We start from the raw sequence: 24,210 nt of genomic DNA, 5'->3' as shown, positions 1-24,210 counted from the left end.
CAGTCCCTAGAGTACTGTGAGCACATTTTATCTTACAGCTCACCTTGTCAAATTTAGTTTTGTCACATTAATGAGTGTGAATCCTGTTTTATTTTTTTAATCTGTTTTATTTTTAGCAATTATCTTCCCAGTATTGTAAGCAGCTTGTTGTGCCTGATTGGTTTTGATACATTGACCCTTTGCTTATTTGCAGCATTTTGCTATGCAGTAGTCACTTCGGAAGGCTACAGTACACTATATGCCTTCTTTTCTGCATAATCTTTGGGAAATATAAAACTGCAGGCTCACTGATGGAAATAATTTGCTCAATGTTAAAAAGTGGAATAGTGTGTATGGGCTGAGATATGCCCACTTGTGGGTTTACATGCAGCATTTAGATATAATTTTTTCATGCAATGATTGCTGAAAATACAGCCCTAAGAGAGTTAGCATGCCCTATGAGTCTTTTAAAAAAGACACAAAGAAATCAGGGAATAATGATTTCCTTATTATTAATGTTATATTTTTATGCTATATTTTTTAGAGGCATATACGACATTTTCTGAAAAATGAAGGACTGAAAATTGGTCGATTGCAGTTTAATAACAGGTGGGACAATCTCAGGAAGTTAAATGGTCTGTTCAAATGCCTAGCACAACATTTTTAAAAAGATTGTAAGTTCCTCATCTTCTCACATCACCCACAAAAAAGGTATTGTGGAGATCCCGTGCTTACAAGGTTATTACTTAAACATAAAACATTGTGAAGGCCGAAATGTCTGCAGCCACTTGGCAGAGTATATTATTGGTTCTCAAGAATGGCTATAATGTTGTACAATGATTTTCCCCGGTGGGTTAACTAGGCTAGGACAGCCGCAAGGCTAATAAGACAGAGCTGTGGCACAAGATTCACTCTTACAGCTGCCAAAGTCCCTTATCCTTTCATCTATAACCTGATTAAAACCCCCTCTTCTGGCATTAAAGAGACAAGGCCATTCTTCATGCTGGTGCTTCTCTGACTACAAATTTGAAACGAGGAGTTGTCTGTAGCGGGCCATATAGTTAAACACAGATACTGTGGATACTGTTGCATTCATCTTTAGTGCCACAAATGATATACATCGTGCTATCTGAAATAGACACAGACACATACAGTATATACACATAATATATGTGACCATATATTAAGTCTTATTGATATTAGTCAGATTATTACTGCACTGATTTGTGTTGTTACAGTATATCCTGGAATGGCTTTGCCAAGATGGATACACCTCTTTCTGATGTCTGATTCCTATTTTATATTTAGCAGGTATATAGGGCTTAGCTGACAGCGAGCTGCTGTAAATCCGACCAGATTCCAGTTTGATGTATCAGTTCAGAAAACTTTACAGTGGCTTCCTAATGTCTTTGAATTTGATTAGCCACACCTAAAGAGTTCATTTACAGTGTAACACTTAGGATGCATTAAAATGTTTTGAGTGAAACAGTTGAAGAATGTAGCTCACATGCTCACTCACTTTGTCTTATGTGACTCATGACAGAATTTTAAATCTGATAATCGTGCTGTTTTTATATAATATCTTGTTACTGAAACTGCAGTACTTAGCAAATAACAAGTTACATGTTTTGCTCATGAAGACAAAAGACACTAATGTCTATTAAACCTTAATAATTTTTAAAACAAAAAAACTGAAAAGGTAAAACCTCACCATCTTCTTGTTATAGTATCTAAATGAGGTTTCAAGTTAATAAAGGGTTGTATTTTTCTGGACTGAAGAGAGCAAGAGCTTACATAAATTAATCATGAATTAATGGATTAAGGTAACACAGATTCTTTCCAACTCAGCGCACAGCACTGTCACTGTTTAAACAATTGCATTGTAGATGGTAAAATAACTCATTGGCCTTGGGCCTTTCATTCTGAGTTAGAACTGAAGTTGTCTAACATAAACCAAAAATCCAGAATGTGTTCATGAGTGCCTTGTTTCGGAATAGTTTCACTATTAAAGATAGCAAACAACTACGCAAAATTTCATTAAGCATATACAGTAAATAATACCATTTGAACATGGTAACTTTTAACACAGCACAATTATAGTACCACATAACTGCAGATTAGTTCAAACAGATAGCAGGTATCTGTACCTATGATATACTGTACGTAACACAACTGTGTTGATACACTGTGTTGACATGTAGATTCAATTGCATATGAAGACTTCGTCTTTTAAAAAAATGGAGGTCCCTTGTACTGGACCGTCCAAACAAGTCCAGATGTATCGATGATCGATTTGGTTAGTTTATAGCTATATCCAACACAAGCCCTGTTTTACTCTCCTGATTTAACTTTTCTGTGAGTCCTGAGCACAAGACTGATGGAACAAGTATGATTGTGAGACACAATTTGCCACATGAAGCATGGATATGGGTGAAGTATAAGATCATTTTATTAGCCACATACAATTTCTTGCATTAGGAATTCGTCAAATTCGTCAAAGGAATTTGATATAATTTTAATTGGGATCCATATGCTACAGTAGGTGAGCATGCCTTTTCACTCTAAGCTGCAGCTATCAAGCATCATAGAACTGAGGTCCTTTTGTACACAACATATAGCTTGATTAGGAACAAGTAATAGGTTTATTCCATGCTGAAAAAAAGAAGAAAGAAAACACAACGATGTGAAGGTGAAGGCTGAAGAAGGCTCCACGGCTGAAACGTTGTGTTTTCTTTCTTCTTTTTTTCAGCCTGGAATAAACCTATTACTTGTTCCTTTGCAGCCTATGCATGCTGACGCAGCTACCCACCTGAACTAATATAGCTTGATTGCCTTCACTTCCTTTTAACTTGAAGTCTAAAATCGTAGTACTGGCCTGCATCCTTGTCTCTTTCCTACAGTAATTTCCCCATCAATGACATCCTTGGGGACGTGGTCATCATCCACTCATCTGGCATGGCTTAGCAAGCCCAGCTTCTACTGCTTGAGTACAGCCATGACTGCTAGCATGCCAAGTACATTCAAAGATACAGTAGTTTCTTTAGGAGCTCTGTCATTCTTGCTTGTTCCAAAGGTTTGGCATGAATGTGAAGAGTGTTTATGCTTTTCTCTCTCAAAGAAATAAGGTCATTTCACCAGATGCACAAGATAAGTTGCAACATTTTCACAGGTTCACTTGTGCAGAGTTTGGATCTAAAAATTGCACTGAAATTGCACAACATTTAATAGGAAAGGAAACATGAATGGTTAGGATATCAGGAATATTAGGAAATACTGCACAGTAATCTAAAAGACTTTAAAGAACATATATCTAGAACTTCTAAATAACATAAATTTAATCTAAAATGTTGCCTAACCCATTATAAATAAACATTGTATTCTTGTTCAATTTCAACATTATTTTAACCACATAGCTACAGTATATTGAATATATTGAATAGATTCAATATATTTTCAATACATTTAATATATTTTTAAATTATTCAATCATTCAATCTGAGCATTCTTAAAGAAAACAAAGTATTGAATTTTCCTGACAAAAATCATGGCTTGCATATAATAATGAATCAGTGCAAGCACATTGGAACATTTCATTTAAGAAAAAATAAAAAGGATTTAAAAATCAATTCCTATCTAACCGTACTTTATAATAAATCACTCTGGGCATTTTTAATTCTGTACTGTAGCCCACTGTTACTTTTAAAATGTTGCAAGAAATTAAAGTGCAAGAGTAAACTTTTCCAATGGCCTTAGAAGCACTCAGAATAGAAATTAAACCACAACTACCAAAAGGTATAATTAATGTTGTTTATGAAGGGAGAAGAAAGACAATCAAATGTGTACCAAAAGTTAAGGAGTCATTGAATTTCAAGAGCTTGTGCCCTTACAAAAGTACTTCACTAAATTATTGATGTTCTCATACCTCGTGAAGAGCAGACTGAGAATTCACTTCCCGTATTTACTAGGATGAGAGACCAATTACGTGAAGAATGAAAAGTCGAGGTAGACCTAACTGGAGTAGGAGAAAAGTATGCCTTTAACCCACTCGTGATTTTATCTGGACTACAGAATATTGATCTTCCTGCCGGCCTCTGCTCTAAATAATCTTGTCTGCTTCTGCATTTTAAGAAATTATTTCCTTTTATTCTGAAATGCTTCCTCATTGCCTGGGGCATGAGTAAAGCAGAATCTCATCCCCCCATTTCGTAACCACTTCATCCAATTCAGGGTTACGGGGGAGCTGGAGCCTATCGTGGCAAGCAAAAGATGTAAGGCAGGATATAGCCTGGACAGAACTCAGCCCATCATAGGACACACAGACACATATACTCATACCATAGTGATTTTTCCTAGAAGCCATAAACCTCCATGCAGAAAACACCCCAGGTCTGGAATTGAACCCATGACCCCAGCGCTGTACCACAGCAATGCTCACCACTCCGCCACCAAACTGTCCTAAAGCACAATTTCCCAACAGCAAATTAGTCTTGACCCACTATAATTAGCTCATCGTGCTTTTCAGTTTGTCCCCTGGAACCCTTTTATTTGTTTGCCTCACTCATGATTTGCCGAGGATCCAAACAGCTTGTGATTTTAGCCTTTTTGCTTTAAGTTTTTTTAATCTAAGCTTTTGTTCCTATTTGGAGCTGATCTGACCATTCTCTTTGAATTTGACATGGGGTTTTTACTGCCTCCACTAACGCAAGAGATTCTAAAAGTCTTTTAACTTTGCAGTTCTGAGAGGGAAACACCCGGGCTGTCATCTGGAGGATGGATACTTCCCAGGGGACACAGAGGTTCCTTGGCCTCAGGTCTGGGACCAATACCGTAAAGGCTGCTGGAGTTTAGAAATCCATTTTTAGGCACACTTCTGAAAATAATTTCCATAGCAAAAAAAAGGACAGTACTGAAAAGGGCAATACGACTTGTCATATGGAAAGTTTAAAAATCAGTTTCATTTCACTGAATGATTGGAAGCAGGTTAAAGTTACATCTTTTTTAAAAACTGTTATGATTTTCAAGGCAACTGTGTAGATCATATATAGTGTTGTACCAAAAACACTAAACCAGTGGAGAATCTATTGCCTTTACAAATACACCTACAAGATATTTTTTTCAGAGGCAACAGAAGTAGAGAGGTCAAGATCAAAACTGAAAAGACCTCATAAACATTTCAAACTCTGTTAGCCAAATACATTGGGCATCTACTTTTTTAAACACACAGCAGCTTGAGGAAAAAAAAATGCTTTTTAAAGCTTTTTAAAAAGTAAACCTATTTATTTCTGTGCAGCCTGAGAGGTTAAATGCCTGTTCTTTGTTGAAAAGAGCCACAATTTCCATATCACTCAACCACTGAATACAACATGCATGTTCAAAGTCCACAACGAAAATAAATAGATATGAGAAATGAATAAAAGTTGATGGAACTCTCCTAGTTTCTGACACAAAACAATTCAAACAGCTATAGATAAAATATCTACAAAAATATCCCAAATAACCTCGTAAATAAATCAAATTTCTTAAATCCAGTTTAATTGGCATTTTAAAAATTTGAATGAAGTTTTAAGCCATAATTTACTTAGTTATTCAAATACTACTTACTGTATGTATATAAATATATTATGCAAAGTGTTCAATGGGCAAGCACATTTAAAGTAGAAAGTTTGCAGTTATTCAATTCCACACATTGTACTGTATATACTAATACCAATACATTTGGAAAATACAACCCACTGTAATCTTTCATTTTGTCGCGTACCTGTAAACCCAATATAATAACTGGTAGCATAATCAAGTTTGCAATAACACAAAGTAAGAAAATGGCACTGTGGAGTTTTGTGGACAAGACTCTGTTCAGCAGTGCAGTTCGAGCCTAATGATCTTAATGATCTAATTGATAGAGGGACAAAATTGTGTAAAGTGTTTGGCATCACTTGCCTAGCAGGGGGAACAGTAGCCTAGCTAGCCAGGCAGGGGAGGGGGTAAGAAGGATGCGCAGAGGGAAGACCTCTGGTGTTGTTTCAGCTTTCCGAAGGTGCGTCAATGACCTTGTAGCGATTACAATTACACTTTAGAATTCGAGAAAAATTACAAACGAGAGGTGGCCATTCAGCTCAGATGCAGAATCGCTCATAATCATAGCCAATTCTTTGACATCTTTTGCAAGTACCCAATAAAACTGAATAACTAAAGAATCTGAACTAAATTTGCAATCGATGAAAGGACAATTACTGACATATGCTGTAGCTGCCTTATCCTCTTGCATGTTTATGTGAGATCAGAATGCTATTCTAATGCGATTCTTTGGGAATTTCACAATTGAAAGGAAATGATACAAGTTAACATGTCCCTAAAGGAGTTGTGTTTTAAAAATCATTCTAACCTTGAAACCCAGCTCTTTCATGAAGATAATAATTTTTAAGGTCAAGAACCTCACAGATTTTGTTAGAAGCCTATGTTGTTTTCCACTGCATTTGATGCAATGTAGCCTGGCTATATAGTATGTCACCTATTAATATATCAATGCCAAATTTATGAAAAGTCAAAGAAAGAATGTATTACATGTTATATCCCACCATTGTGATTTAACTAAGTCAAAAAGATAACTTAGCCTCCAGCATCGTGTTACGAAAAGGACTCATGAAACCTCATCTTTTGCATAAAGAAACAGGATGGCACTCTCTAATGATTAGACTGAACACTATTGCTTTTCAAAGCTTACCCAAGGCTCTATACATTCTTCAGACACGTACAATATTCTGAAGGCATGGTGCTTGCAGCAGCTTCAATTAGGATTATGAAATACTGTTTTGTTTTATAAAGGAATGTGTTTTGCATAGTCCTTTTGTTACACAATGTAAAGAAAAGATCAGGCTGTCATTTTGATCTAAGGGCTTTATGTTGTTTTCCTAGGCACAAAAGAGCAATGGATTGTCATACAGCTATTTATCCTTGTATGTATTATTAATTGAATGACAACAAAGTGCCTGTATGCTGTATTAAACTGATCATGAAATGTGTAGGACATTTAGATTCTTTGTTACTGTTACAGTATGTCCTGTTTTTTCTAACTTTTGCTACTCTTCTTAACTTTGTTTTATGTGACTATTTTTTTTGTCATTCTGCAGATGCCCACAGTTTACAGTATTTACTTCTTGCTTTGTGAATTCACACATGACCTTCATAACAAGAGGACAAATAATATAAGGATTTATTTCAAATAGTATTTAATGCAATATGATTTTACTAGTACATTACTATTAGTAATGTATACATATATAATATTAATACTAACAATAATAAAGTGTTGTAAGAATTCATTGTATAGGTACTTTAGGTTTTATTCTTATACAGATGCAAACAAAATATTTGATATAAAAAGTAAATGTTATATTAAATACACATTGTTCTAAATGCATGGAGAGCATGTAATGAAAATTTACCTTTTTCCAAAAGTGTAAAATATACTACATTCTCAGGCAAATAGAATCTGCACATTATAAAATTTAAAAATAAAAAGTTTACTCTTTTAATCCAATAAAAACATTTGGGGGAAGCATTATAATCATGTTTTTTTTTTTGTTTGAAATGCTGCTTTAAATACCATTTTACTGTGGTAACCTGTGCTGGTAGGAAAACATTTAAGTACAAAACAAATCTGTATGAGTTGCATGGAACAGGTGCTTTCAGAAGTCTGTACAATAGATTCTCAAAATGAAATAAGCTATCATTAATAGAATAATTGTTTTGAATATCCTACTTTTTTTGTTTTCTGATGGGTGGATCAGAATTGTTTTGTTGTTGTATTCGCATATAATATGGTGAATGTGACTCAAAGACTTAAAAGGAAGGATTATTTTAGACAAAAAATGACACCAAAACATTTCAAGACTCTGATGGCAAAATAATTAAAAGACTTTCAACAAAGCAGGCTTGGAGACCCCCTGCAATAAAGATTAACTGATCACCTTCACAGTATAATGGAGCACAAATCAATCCCTAGAACAAGGATCTCAAACTCAATTCCTGGAGGGCCAAGTGAGTTCTGTTTTTGTTCCTACCAGAGTACTCAATTAAACTTCTAAGATAATTATTTTCTTAGCTATACAGAGGATGTGTAAGGTCTTATAAAGTTGACGTGACACCTTAAACCCTGGCTAAAAGAATTAAAGTTATTTAATTAAATAATTCAACCATGTAACAGGTTTGGGTATAACAGAAACCAGAAGACACCATGCTCAAGTGTGTTTGAGACCTCTACCCTGGACCAAAGTGAAAAACAAAGCAGTTCATTCTTTGTTTCTAAAACAAATCAGAATATAACAGTTCTGCCTTGGATACTCAACTGACTTAAATAAAGCCCCATTGAACATTTGTGTGATGTGCTGAAATAATCTGTGACATTTACAACTCCAAAAGTATTGAATAGGTACTGTATATGTATGTCCAGGCAACCTAGTTTGCCTGGCTATGTAAGCTAGCACAAAGCTAGCAATGGCCATGTGCTGTTGATCAAACTTGCTGTTGACAGTTGTTAATAAGCTTAATAATATACCTGTCATGCATGTTCATTAAAATATCAGTGCACCTGCAACAGAAAAGACAATTTCCTGATAATCACACTTAATCTGTTGCATTTTTACTTTTACGAGTTGCTATTGTTCCTCAGTAGATATAGCAAGAGGCATTAAAAATGCAGTAAATGAGTATTGGGGCAAAAAGCATTTGTTTTTTTTTTAATGCGTCTCAGTAAACCAGTATGCTTATTTACATGTGTATGTATGGATTTTATAATTATGAAATAAGACTTAGAAATCCATGCAGGTGCTTACAATTTTAATGATGTCCTAGATGGTGAATCTGAATGTAAAAATGGCCTAAATATTTCATTAAGAATTTATTTGTTTTTAGACAGTGTTCAAAACAACAAGACAACAAGGGAGAAGTAACATATAAAAAGTGGTAATACATCTCATAGAAGTTCATCCTTTTCATGCATTATGTAGGTTTTGCCTGCAGCGCAAATGTTGATCTGAGCATTTTGGTATTCTTAAGAACTAAAAGACTGTTGCACTCGTGAGTGTGCATTTAGACTTACAGTATTTAAATACCAGGCCCCTAAATGTGTGTGATAAGAATCATTGAGATACATCCATCATAGGAAGAGGCTCAGGATCCACGGCCGAAACGTTGTGTTTTCTTTCTTCTCTTTTCAGCATGGAATAAGCACTAACATATACATTAAAATATCAAAGCTGGTTCGGTCTTTAATAAAAACTAATAAGGCTTTAGAGATAACAAAAGACATGTAAAGTTAAGAATACAACAACCATAAAAACTACACTCTATCATCCAACAGCATAGAATGTTTCATTTTCTCACCAATAATAAAAAAACAGAAAGCCAGATTTCTGATCACAGCTGGTGATGTAGCTTTACTGTAGACTGTTATCCCTCATCTTAAAATACCATTTAGACCATTGAGGAGACAATACTGTTCTCATCTGTCCATGTTTTTGCCAGTCTAGCTAGGATAGCATGCTGCGTAAGCTTGATGGATGAACGTAAATCCACAAATCTGTACCCAGCTGTAAAATGTTTAAGAAAGAAAAATGCTGTAGCGCATGCAGTAAAACCCAGCTTAAAGATTTGAAAAAGTCTTCATCCTGTGAGGCTCAGTTTGGTTAATGTCTAGAAGGATCAGGGCAGCATTTATGCTGACACATTTCATGGGATACCAGAATATCCTTTCACTAAAACAAATATTTTGTGCCTCAGAGAAAATTCAAAAATTGGAAAATCAAACCCAACCCAAACCCAATATTTTTTTGTTTCTCAGTTTCTTGTTCCCTTTCTGTCATTTCAGTTGTTTGATAAGATCCTAATGTACTAAAATAAGAATATGTTAGAGGCTATTTGCCAGTCTGGATTTCTTTACATTCTTTTCAAAAGTTTAAATTTAATTGATAAATTAATAAAGTAAATTTATAACAGGACAAGAAGGAAGCAGAGCACAAAGAATTAGCAAGAAACAAGACTCACATTGAGTTGAAGCGTACATTATCCTAACATATTGTACTGTATATTACATTTGCCACACAGCCAGGGTTGGTGAAGTTACAACCTAGCAGAGAGAACAGCAGTCTGGCTATAATGATGGGCAGGTCCTCTCACTTTCACAAGGAATGACCTAGGGAGCTGCTGCTATAGTGTAGGTGGGATTTTGGGACTGGTGTGAGAGGAACACAGAAAGGGAAGACCCAAAGGTGAGATGAATACTGTATATATTGTATAAGCAGCAGAGCAGAAGTGGACTTGATTAGGATCAAACCTTCCTCCTGATCTTCTTTCATAAACTCATTTCATTAAATAATTAATAATTCCCAACTTTGATCTGTTTTAAGACATGATCTTCTTCTTTATCTGCACATATTCTGCACACTATCAATGTTTAATGAAACATATTGCCATTTGAAGCTGTTTGGTAGAAGACCTTCTGAACCTTTAGAATCTTTACAACCCAGGGGATTCCATACTTTTCTGAAACTAAACCTTAGGAATCTGGAGAGAAATCCAGATTGTTTAAAGCAGTCATGCTTTGGTGTACTGATGTACTGTACGGTGCCTTGGAAAGCAATTCAGCCCCTTGCACAGTTTTCACATGCTGTTGCTTTAAAGCTTGAATTCATGACACTTTTAAGAAACAATTTAAAAATTACTAAGTACTCCACACATTCTCTGCAAAAAAAAAACAGAAGGAAAGAAGTGAAAATAAAATTAATATGAAAGAAAGATGTAAAAGTTGTGATTGCATAACTCTTAGCTGTAGTGACCCAAATTAATTTAAGTGCACAAAATTACCTCAACAAGCCACACCATTAGCTGAGTGGCCATGGTAAATGTGCAATAATAGTGTTCTCATGACTCACGAATAAATACACCTATCTCTAAGATCCCTCAGTCAGGTAGCAAGTTTCAAGTGAAGAAAATATGAACTTGTTTTTTCACAACAAAATGGAAGAAAACTTTAAATCATAATGCAAAAGCAAGAGTACTCCATACCCCAGAAGTTTAAGTTTCAGTTCCAGACAGACTCTGTTCCAACTACAAAGGGCTGTAAGTGATTCCATGTTGGGTAGTTTCATTTTACAGCAAGTAAGGGAGTTTTTATCAAGAATACGGCAGAGATTATGGCAACCAAGGCACTTTCAAGCTAACTGTCCTAATTTGTAATCATTACTGCTGTTATTTCCTGAAAGCTACAAATGTCATTAATTAATTCCTTACACTTATATAGCACTTTTCTGGACCCTTCACTCAGAGCGCTTTACAGGTAATGGGGATCCCCTCCACCATGTGCAGCCCCCACTGACTGATGCGACGGCAGCCAGAGTATGCACAGTATGCTCACCACACACCAGCTATCAGTGGGGAAAAGAGCAGAGTAATGAAGCCAATTCATAGATGGGGATTATTAGGAGGCCATGATTGGTAAAAGCCAGGGCACAATTTGGCCAGGATACGAGAGTAACACCCCTACTCTTTTCGAGAAATGCCCTAGGATTTTAAATGACAAGAGTCAGTTCCTCGGTTTTACATCTTATCTGAAGGACAGCGCCTTTTTACAGTACAGTGTCCCCGTCACTATACTGGGGCATTAGGACCCACACAGACTGCAGGGTGAGCACCCCCTACTGGCTCCACTAACACCACTTCCAGCAGCAGTTTTTCCCCAGGAGTCACCCATCAAGGTACTGGCCAGGCTCACACTTGCTTAGCTTTCATTGGTTGGCAGTTGTGAGTTGCAGGGTGATACTAAACCTCCAGAGAAAAAGTACAGCCTTTTTTACAAGCATGCTAAGCAAATCTCACTATACCTAAGGACCCAATAAGCATTCTCGAACACATTTAATTCTTGGGTGTTATTATTTCTCATGAATTATAATTGACGTTCAGTCTTTTAATTGTCTATCACAGCAGGAGGGGGGTTTGTCTGGAAGGAGTTTTGTTTTACACTAAGAATGAATTCTCCAGGGATTCTTACACTGCATGACGTATTTGACCTAGAAATCTCTGTGATTGAGATTTGGGGAGCCTGGAGCGCTTCCCTGCAAAAATAACTCAAGACTATAAAAATGTAAAAGATTTAAAAACATACTATAAGTAATGTATAAGTATAAACAGTGTTCTTTTACTGTATATAATTTTTGTGTTTCAGCTCTGTTGTCTGTTCTTCACTGATTGTTCAATAATGTAGCTGTTTGGAAGCAATAATGCTCTTCGGAACCCAGTGTGAATACTCTACATTATTTAAATGTAAATTCTTAAGCTGATTTAGTTTTTGTATTGTAGCAGTCAGTAAAAATGCTTATTTCTCTGAGTTCCTCTTCTGATTTATTTTTAAACTAGGGTAAAGCTGTCTTTTCCAAGTTCATGAAGATGACACCTCAGCATCTTAAAAAATTGATATGTCACAGTGTATGACACTAAAGAAATATGGCACGCCAGATGAGACTTAGCATTCCTAAGCGTTAATAAGATTTCACGTTCTGCATGGAGGCGGGTATTAGAGTGTCTGCATCACAATATATTTTGACATTAACAGAGCAGCAATTTATGACAGAATGTCAAATCCTGCAACGACATGACACTCTAAAAACGACATCTTTTCAGATGCCTTCTGCATTATAGTCAGCTATTACAATTTTCCCCGAAAGGGCATTTGTCTCTTCTCACAGAAACATCTGCTACAGATGCAAAACCCAACAAATTACAGCTGGGTTTGTAAGAAATTAGCCATCTAATCCAGCCTTTGGTACTCTGCATTGTTAAAGGTAATTGCAAGTTCATTCAGAATGTCATAATGACCTGTAACTTCACAACGTCCAAACTCATTGCTGAAAGGAAATAGTTTATCTATTACAGTGCTTTTAATAATGCATTTACTTAAAACTGGCTTCCAGTCTGTTTCAATATTGTTAATGATAAAATGTTTTAGAAAGATGTCCTACAGTACATTCCCTGTCCCGTACCATATAATGTGATCTGTCTCTTGTCATACAGTACAAGCAGCCTAACATTGGAAGGCCTGAAAATGTCCTCATCACTTATCATGTAGTAATACAACTGTAAACAAGCAACATATAAGTATAAATCAATCCAAATGCTAAAAAAAGACTTACAATTTTTATAGATTTTTATATAAATGCAAGTTTCACTTTTCATATGATATACAGTATCATTTGGCAAAAACTGAAACTGGACAGTTAAGAAATTCTTCCCTCACTGGGTTAAGGGGATGTTTCTTTCTTAAAGTCAAGCAAGATTTGTTATTAATTATTTACCTGAATGGTCTGTATCATCCTTTTTCCAGGATATTAGGCATTGAGAAGTGTGAGTTCCTTGTAAAATCGACTGTGTAAAAGGCACAGAGCGAAGATCAGAAGCTCTTCCAAATATTTTTCTAGTATTTCAACAAAATCTAGAGAAGAAGACCGTTTCTACTAATGAAACTATACTGTATAGAACGTAAAGTATGCATTTAATACATTGTGGGATGGTCTGGAAATAGTACCCATTCTGACACAACTGGGCAAGAAGAGGGTCATACTATTAGAGAAAACACCTGAACACTGCAGAGTTAACTCAATTTAGTGTACAGTGTCTTAAATGTGCTACACATTTGCAACCTTGATGTCATTTATACTTAAAGAAGTCTTAAAATATATGTTCAAATAAAATATTTATATGTCTAGTTCATAATACTTAATAATGTATGTCTAACTTTGTTAATAAGTAATGACAAACATATTTTAAGGCAACAGATTAATTGTTGTTAGAGACTCTATGTGTTCTCTTAATATTACCCAATGCATCTGAAAACTGGTGAGGGTTGTGCTTTGGTTGCCAAAAGGAAACATAAAAAAAACATTGATGAAACGCTTTTAAAAAGAGTAGATAATCTACTTTAATTGAATTAATTATTCACTAAACCTCAAACTTGGTTCCTACAAGCATATGTAAAACATACTGTTACAAATAGTGGTTATGAAATTGGAAACATTAAATAATCATAACCCCTCCAATTTGTAAATAACTTTTTGATAGATTTTTGTCTATGAAAGATTATACCTGAGTGGTTGGTATAATTGGAGGCTCCTGAGTTATTTGTTCTCTGCACAGTTTTGGGGAAAACAAACTGTTCCAGAGGCCTACATCCTGAAACCTAGAAACATCCAGACTGCCCCCAAGCATTCAAATCCTCTATAATGTCTGCAAAGGCCATAGATAAACTGATAATAATGTGTTATGATAGACTGCCTTCTAAACTAAACTGAATATGACCTACAGCTAAATCTCTCTCTGTAAACCTAGAATGTACAAAATTAATCAATTAACCTATCTCTCTATCGTAAAAATGCACCCATTCAACACCAGTGGCTGTTTTTAACTGATCAACTCTTTACACAGAAAATCAGAGTTCCTAACAACAACAGAATAACAAGTGCTCTTTGGGAAGTTCAAATTCTTAACTCAAATCTGATCTTTATGGATCATCTGGACAAGAAGCTCTCACCTTCTGTGCTTCTGTGTCTTACCATGGCATCTTTTTTCCTGTCTCCTCGAGCTCTTCTAAAGTGCGTTCCTGGACTTTTGATGACACTCATAATGATTTACCCAGGACTTAAAAAACTAAGGTAAGCCAAGGTAAAAGTTATGACTGCTTTGATCCCTGAATCTCAGACCCCTGCATCTCAACAAACGTCTCCTTGCTTTGAAGCTCCAGGCAACTGGAAATGTTGACAATAGCCAGGCGTTACCCATTGTATCTAGAATCTTCAAGACACTTCAATAGTCACTAACAAAAGCCTGTAACAATATAGTAATTAGAAAGCCATCAATTAAAGACTAGTTTATCATATATCTTATAGTTATGACCTCTCGATTATCTTTATCTTCAAGGCCAATGGCCATATTATTTTTGCTGATGTGGAAGTATCAACCATCTTAAAACTGGTCTGTTACAAGACATCTTGGATATACACCTGTCCCTCAGACTAATAACCTTAAAAAGGATACTAAAATAGGTTTTAAGCTATATGTTGCATTGATTCTGAGAAGAACCTGAATAGGCAAGCACAAATTAATTATTTATGCATATTACATACAAGCTCATAAAGGAATACCCAGGTGTTAATACAGAGAACAGTAAAGCTTTTTAGGTCTAAAAACATTTTGGTATGAAACATACAGAAATATACAAGCCCCTTGTCACAGTGCCAGTATCATACACTCTTCCTCAGTTTTGCAAATAGAGTTATAGACCATCAGTATGGATCATCATCAGATTGAACATTCCAATATCTGTATTTATTATCCTTTCCTGTCTTCCTTTGCTAAAGCCTTGTCCTCACATAAACATTAACTTGCAAGCAGAATCTATCATCAATGAATGAAAAACAAAATCCATGCATTTTACAAGTAAACTGACCTCTTCATTTGTTTCGGCCAAAGTTACACACTACATCTATTGTTTGGACAAGCAAATAAAGATATTATCATTCCAATTCAATAAATTTAAGCTCTATAATCTTAAGCAAGATTTTTACCAAAAGCTTATTTTTAAAAATAATTTTCTTATATGCATAAATGCAGAATTATTCATAATTTCCATGCTGTTATATACTGTATGCATATACTAAATAGGCATATATTATACTTCTTACAGGAGAGTATGGAAGAAAACAGTATAGAATCAACACTATTCAATGTTATAACACTGTAAGTGCATAAGCTAAATATCCCATAATTAAATTGCAATTTCTGTACATTTATTACTGGATGTTAAAGCATTCAGTGGCAGATTTTAGTAACACTGTTAAATGTGATATGTAATATGTTTATATTATTAACTGTTAGATAAAAATAAATAAATTTTAGATACCATTTATAAAATATATAACCTCAATAATTAACCACAATACCTACATTAACCAGAATTTAGCAAAATGTAATACAATGCTTAAACATTCTCATAGTTAACTGTATTTTAAGAAAAAATGCCTTTTATCATTCATTTCCACTTTTTTACCCACACCTTGGCCTCATATTGCTGCTCTCTGCCTCCCTTTATTTTATTTTCACCATGGTATATAAATACAGCACTGTACATACTTCACAAGGATCTGTGACGATAATGATCTCCAGATTATGATCTGACTGATAAATAAACTAGAACTGCTTGATAATCACATTTCAAGAAAGCTATGTTCTTCACATGCATTGCGCAATGCAATAGGAGGCGATTGGTATTAGTGCTGCCAATATTTTCAAACAGAAATCAAGGTTGATTTCAATTATTTTGTATCTAATTACTACGTCATTTTACCACTTCATGGGGCTCTGTACTTTTCTGACAAAGGTTTCTATGTTGCCTTACTTTGCAATTACATAATTTGCAATGTTAGAGAAGGTTCATATTGTCCTTTATTATGCACAGTAATTGGCCTGTGGGCAAAATGCTTAATAAGGAACAAGTAAAGGTTTATTCCCTGCTGAAAAGAGAAGAAAAGAAACACAATGTTTTGGCTGTGGAGCGAAGGGAAGAAGTTTTGGGTGGGAAGAAGGCACCTGAAGACACCCGAAGAAGGCTCCACAGCCGAAACGTTGTGTTTCTTTTCTTCTTTTCAGCATGGAAAAAACTTTACTTGTTCCTTTCATAGCCTATGTGTCCTACGGCTACCAACTTGAACTACTAAAATGCTAAATGCTTTTTGCTTTCTGTAAACTTCTGAATATTCCCCACTTCCACACAGACACATGATAGCTTCAGCAATCTCCCTTAAGCCTTCTCTGCATATGACTTACAGTCAAGCACATGCTTGCTGCATCCAACCCTATATTGAAAGAAGGCTCCACTCACAAATTTCCACCAATCAAATCACAAGAGGAGACACTGCATCAAGGTTTAATATTAATTGAATACATACTGCCTGGTCTAAATTGATTGCTCTGCTAATAGTTAAGTCTCTGTTCATAAATGTTTAATGTTGGAAAGGTAAACAAGCAAAGCAAAATCCCCTAAATAGAAAAAATTATGGCGATGCTTACGTTAGATAATCTTATTAAAATTCTGTCCATATGCTATGTTTTGCCTGCAGTTTGTTACTCTGATTTTTAATTTTAATCTGCTTATCTTTCACAAACAGTAATTTCACAACTCAGTTATCTTGGTTAAACTTGTATCTCATGAACAATTATAATCAGTAATTATAATTCTGATAAGCATTAATCATTGGTTTTTAGTGATCCACAACAACACTGAAAGAGGACTGGGGTGTGCATCCATGTTTTAAAGAGGCTTTAGTTAACCCCCTATAATCTGCACTATCATTTTAGGAACACAGAAGAGTTTAACTAAGTAGGGGCTACAAATATTTATAATGGTGAATGGGTGAATAATCTTGTGTTTCTGACTGTAAACGTCTTCATTCAGAGTAGATGACATAATCATCACCCTGGTATTGTTAGCCAAACACTGCCATTGTTACAGTAGGTGGGACAAAGTCAGTTGGGAAAAGCCCTGGCTGCTTGACTGTGTTTCTTAGGCTTTGGAATGTCAGTGATATTTCTTTTTACACACACTATCTCCCACTGTTCATCAAGAAAACTGTGTTAGGCTACAACCTATCCAAATTGTGTCAAAACCGACTGTTTCTTAGCAGAGTTGAACTTTTGGCTTGAGGTTTCTGGGGAAGTCACAAGTGTCATTCTCATCAGCAAGCTGAGGCCCACTCAACAGCTTCTTGGGCAATCCTGGTCTCAGTTAGTTTATAACATAGACCAGGTTGAAAACAGCAAAGACTCAAGTTCATCATGAACTGTAAAAAGTTACTTTTTAAACCAGTAAGGAGTCCCTCTATGATATGTTGGAGACTTTTGTTTTTTGTGGTGTTATTCATTTACTGTACAGTATCTGTCAGAGATACAGCAAAAACTGTTCTTTTTGTTTTCTGGACTCAGAATGTGAAAAGAACCATAATAAATTCACTTTGCAAATACCAGAAGTGCATTCTGTACAGAATGTGATCATTATCTTTACAGAACTGGTTCAAGATGCAAATGTTTGGTGCTGAAATGTGCAAAATTTGATTTAAGTAGAATCGGCTACTGTCACTTAGGGTCACAACTGAATAAAATGTGGACTGAGTCTGAAGTTTGACCCAAAGTCAAACAAAAATAAACAACTTATTGTAACATCATTTCATTCTTTTTTTCCTCTACTTTTATTCTTTTTGTAAACCTTTTCTTCTAGTACTCCATCGTAATCACAGAACATGACAATGCCGTTAAGTCACGGTGCTAGATCTCTATTAGATCTAGGGCTCTCAGGTGAGGAGAAAAATATTTAAATGGGACTTCATTTCACATTTACTGTTTATTGTTCTTTGATGCTCTGTTGCCCCAATTCCATTTTGGTGATTATAACAAAAGTGGACTATTTTTGAAGAATTTTGAAGACTCTGAAGTTTTAGATGTAATTTTAAGCAGAGAGATAGTTGTTCATTCTTCAAAATGTATGATCTAATAAACCTTCCCTCGACATAAGAAATGGGGAACTAGGGACCTTTCATTTCAGGTTTAAATTGTCATTTGTTTTCATTTTATTGATGTTTCGCTCAGTATATTATAAGCACCCCTAGAGGGTCAAGTACTTTTAGTCCTCTGAAAGACAAAGCAGAAGGAATAAATTGCCTTCTCATGTTGTCGTAATCCCATTTCTTTCTTTGCGATACCCTTCGTTTTAATAATACAACTTTATGTCTGTGCTTTCTCAAGGGCAAGCTAAAGGCCACATAGAACAAAACAACAATTCCTGTTTCTGTATGATGGACATAATAAAATATTGTTGGTTCCTATTCTCAAAACATTGACATGGTGCACCGTGCCATCCAGGCCCCAGAGAGTTTCTGAAAAAAAAACATTCAGATAGGAGTAAAAATTCACTCGTCTTAAACCTGACTTGGGCCCCAAAATTCAGCGCTGAGCTGAAAAATGGTCTAAGCAGTGTGTGAATGCTAACCCTAACTCTAGCTGGGGTGTCAACTGAGCATTTCCGTGATCTATATCTGAACCTCTCTTAGCATCGGATTTTGACATGTTCCCCAATCCAAGAAGTATGGGTGGGAAACAACCAAAACCATTGATAAGAGCTCTTTTAAAATTATTAGATTGTAAAATACTTGGTTACAACTTTTGATCCAACCGACTCAGTTTTGAGATACAATTACTGCACAGTGCACCATGCCATCCAGGGCCAAAGAGTGTTTCCGAAAAAAAAAATTCAGATAGGAGCAAAAATTAACTCGTTCTAAACCTGACTAAGGACCCAAATTCCAGCACTGAGCTTAAAAATTGTCTAACTAATGTGTGAGTGCTAACCCTAACCCTAGCTGGGGTATCAACTGAACATTTCCGCGATCTATATCTGAACCTCTCTTGGGATAGGATTTGAAACATTCCCCAATCCAAAAAGTATGGGTGGGAAAGAATTAACACCATTGATAAAAGCTCTTGTAAAAGTATTAGATTGTATAAAACTTGGTTACAACTTTTGTTCCGACCGACTCAGTTTTGAAATACAATTACCGTACTGTGACGTGTGCCATCTAGGCCCCAAAGAGTTTTGGAAAAACAAATTCAGAGAGGAGCAAAACATCACTCGTCCTAAATTTGACTTGGGCCCCAATTTCCCGTACTGATCTTAAAAATTGTCTAAGCAGTGTGTGAATTCTAACCCTAACCCTAGCTGGGTTATCAACTGAGCATTTCTGCGATCTATATCTGAACCTCTCTGGCCATCGAAATTTGACATGTTCCTCAATTGACGATCCGTCCGATTCAGTTTTGGGATAAAATTACCACACAGTGCAGCGTGCACATCCAGGGCACAGAGAGTTTCTGGAAAATGTTCCCTAACCAAAAAGTATGAGTGGGAGACAATCAGAACCATTGATCAAAGCTCCTGCAAGTGAATGAGATTCAATAATACTTGGTTTTAAATTTTTATCTGACTGACAGTTTTGGGATTCAATTACCACACGGTACACCACGCCATCCAGGCCCTAGAGAGTTTCTGAAAAAAAAAGATAGGAGCAACAAATTGCTCATCCTAAACGCGACTTGAGCCCCAAAATCCAGCGCTGACCTTGTGAAATTGTGGAAGTAGTCTGTGAATGCTAACCCTAACCCTAGCTGGGGTGTCAACTGAGCATTTCCGCGATCTACAGTATGTACTTCAATTCCAGCAGCTTCCTGTTTTGAATATAATGTTTATTAAGTTTAAAATGTCACTTTATTAAAATGCTATGCTTCATGAAAGATAATGGATTTCTTTTAATGGAGCAGCAGAACATTTTACAAGGTACTCATGAACAGCCAAACTCATAGGTGCCCTACTAAACTAATTGATGTAACTTCTTGAAAAACCTTCTGACGTTGTGTAAAAAGCTGCACACAGCGAGTAGTGCCGAAAAGAGAACCCCAGGGAGAAACAAAATGTTAAAGGACCAGGTGTTGGTAATTAAATGCTCATTCCAAAATGCAGCAAGTATCAGAGACAAAATATAAGAAATCGAAGCTACTACATTTGTAGGCAAATCACTGAAAAATGACTAACATAGAGTGATCAAGCACAGGAAGTTAATCTAGATGAATTAAGAGTTTCAATACTGTATATATGTACAGTATGAGTCGGACTTATAAAACACTGTATTACGGCTGACTGTTTTCAGTGTCTTTCATTATTTGTGATTTCTTTTCAATACTTTAAAGTACTTTTAATTCTATTCATGTTCATATGCTACTTGTTCTTCTACAAGTTGCATAAAAAATGAAGGCAGGATAAAATATTTATGGAAGGAAACTAAGTTTAACAACAAATGGAGTTCCTTGCTTTGGCCTATTATGAATTTTTGAAGTGTAATATTGTGTCCAGGGATCCAGATTAGAAAGTATCCAATATGCTATTTTTGTGAACACTCCCAGGAACATTTTTTATAATGTGATTCTGCAAAATGGATACCATTTAAGATGTCTAATGTAGCTCTTATAACATTCTCTTTTACTATATACTGTATCATACAATTGTTCTGGTGTGTAAGTTTTATTTCTGTTTTACAATCTAGTCAATTAGGTAATGTTAAGAAGATGGTTAAGTCCTTTAGTATATTGAAGAAACCACATTCCAAAATCCACCCCTTGGCTGCATATCTTCAAATTATTGCTGTTTCCAGCACAATTTCACAGGTATGTTTTTTAAAAGAAATTGCATGTTTCTTAATTAAGGAGATTTTTTCATCCGATAAAATTATCTGATGCTCTGACCCTAAGACAATCACTCTTACTTGTCATAACTAATTACCATAACTTTTTATCCTGCAATATTAATGTGTCCTCTAGCATGAGAGCTACTGGAAAACTGCACATAGAAAAATGTTATGAATTTTTAAATCTCTAATGATAACATCATTATTTTTTTTCCTCATTTGATATTCCCGATAGTTAAAGTGACTATCTCTTCTGCTTACAAATATCAGCAAAGATCACTTGGAAATCCGATAATTGGAAAAATGGAACTCATAGCTAAGGCTTTGGGTGAAAGCTGATATAATAGCTGACACATATCAAATCACAGACTTATTTATAGTATGTTGTATCTATTTAATCACAGATCTATTAAAGTTGTACTGAATAAAAAAAACAGAATTGAAAACTAACTAGACTACATGTGGAGGAGAGAACAAATTATTTATTGTTCTTGCAGATTATTATATTTAATGTTTCTTTAACTTACTGTTGTTATCTTAAAGATGCATCACATTTCCATTACAGGCATACTGTATGTGTTTCAAAGTCACTTTATATTCATATTAATAAAGTGTTTCTGTTTTCAATACAGTGTTCCCTTTTTTTAAAAAAAGCACGTACTGTACAATACATATGTATTGTAAGTATACAAGTGTATATTTGTTATACCTTCTCTATTCTTTCTCATAATGTTCTCATAAGGTTTATCTATCCTCCTCCTATAAATAAGCATTGTCTCATGTCTGAAGCATTACTCAGATGTATTACAGCAGCATAAACCAAAGAGGCAAAGGTCAAGGTATTACACAGTAGCAGACCCACCAGACCTTAATAACTATATTTTCCATAGTTCTTGTGCAGACGGTGCACACCCATGGAAGTTGACATGCCAGCAAGGAGCATGCTGAGAGAAAGCCCTCAGCTCTTGTGGTGAGCAATTGCTGTGTAGAAGTCATCTGGTATTGGCCTAGATCACAGAAATCAATGTAATTGCTGTTGTGTACTTGTATGTTTTTAAAAGTCTGCAAGTACTTTAACTCAGCAGGAAATATCTGCTAAGGATTACTTTCGGCAGCATCTGTATTGAGTAGCTCTCTATGACTTGTGATGTGTGTGTCTGTGTACTGTGCATTGTAGACCATGTAGTGTGAGTCTGATCATTAGCATTGTTGAAAGAGGTGAATCTGTTATGGTTGAAATGATTACAATGAAGAGATTAATTAAATTTAAACCCAGCACATTGTGGGGCAAGTGAGTCAGTGTAAAATATTTCCACTGCGTGAGGCTGGAGGAGGAATGTGGCAGTTCACTAACTTGCTGGTGAGCTGATGTCAGTGATGTCTTCAGGTTATTTTGTGCAACTCTGCCATTGGATTACTCTAAAATGTACTTGCAGATGAGAAGAGAGTTTGGGTACTGTTGATAAAACCAAGGTCTGGGATGTCACTGAAAATGTTCACTGAAAAAGTGGCCCACCTGGATGTTAGAAAATGTATTAAATATTGTATTTGAAACTCACACCAACTCAACATATCACTGGCCCTGTTTTAATTCCCAACCAGAGAAACTATTACAATGATGACACCAGGGCCTGATGTGCCAGTTAGTGGGTCTGGACTTACAGTAAGAGAAATTAGATGTAAAAATTTCCTTTGTAAAAGAGTTCAAGGACTTCTTTTTCACACTGTATCATCTTGAATTGCTTCACAAGCTAATTTTCTAACTCAGTTGAAGATGACTTGTACTGTAGGTTTCATCAGTATTCTTCAAAGGTTCCTTAGTGAAGAATTTCTTTTTAATGAAAAGGTTCCTTCTTTGATAATTACTAATCATTAATAACCACCTCTTTGATTAGACAACAGTCCTTAATAAACATGGTGTTGCTCTAGTAGCACCTACAGTAAATGTAGTCCATCTCTTTCTTTTCTTCTTGATTCTTCCATTTTTAGAGAAATTGCTAGAACTGTTTTCCTTTGCCTTTTGAACACAGATTGTACAGTATTAGATGATACCTGATGTAGACGTCTCATTCTCTAAATGGTTTTCTAAACTGTATATAAGACTATCACACCTGATATCCATTATCTCTTGTATTGTACCACATCATTATTTCACATACTGTAGATCTAGGCATATGGTCATGTAGTGTACTGTACAGTGCATGGTTTGTTAAAAATAAAATAAGACCACTTACTGTTTCACAGCTTAGTCTGAAATGGCTTTAGTAAGACCAGTACTGAGAAGGTTATTGTTTTACTACACTCACCTATTTCTAAAATATTGCAGAAAACCATAGCAATAAATCCACCATTCTACACCTGAGGCTGGCTCTCCAACATTCAGCAAATAGCTCTGACATCTTGTTTACCACAGGGCATGCAAAAAAGACATGGCAGGGACATGGCTGTCAGAGCCACCCTCGTTGTTTTTTCAGGGTGTCTACTGAGTTTGACTTAGGAACCAGAAAAATCCAATCCATCAGTTTCCAGTGCCTGTTTTCAGCTGTCATTAAAGAATGACCATTTTCTTTTGTCATGTTTTTCGCATGCTGAACTAAACCACCTGCCATGAAAAGGCTCATTTTTTCACTTCTCCTCAAACCACTGGTGCACAGCTCAGAGCTGACAAAAAAACTCTGCTTTGCAAGGCATAACTAGTCTGGTTTAAGGTCCCTTTTGACCCATGAAGAATAGTGCATAATTATTGCAATTATTCTTGCATCTCTGACATCACAGCATCTGGGACCTGTCCAGCAAACTGGTTCTGTTTTATGCTTATTTAAAATCGATTCCTGGCGTTCCTTCATTTATACTCTAGGTATTTCTATAACAATGATCTACCACAATGGGTTGCCAAATGTCTGCC

Source organism: Atractosteus spatula, chromosome 9, assembly GCF_055471065.1.
Source record: "Atractosteus spatula isolate fAtrSpa1 chromosome 9, fAtrSpa1.hap1, whole genome shotgun sequence".
NCBI classification, from domain to species: domain Eukaryota; kingdom Metazoa; phylum Chordata; class Actinopteri; order Semionotiformes; family Lepisosteidae; genus Atractosteus; species Atractosteus spatula.
Note: the sequence above shows the minus strand (reverse complement) of the source record.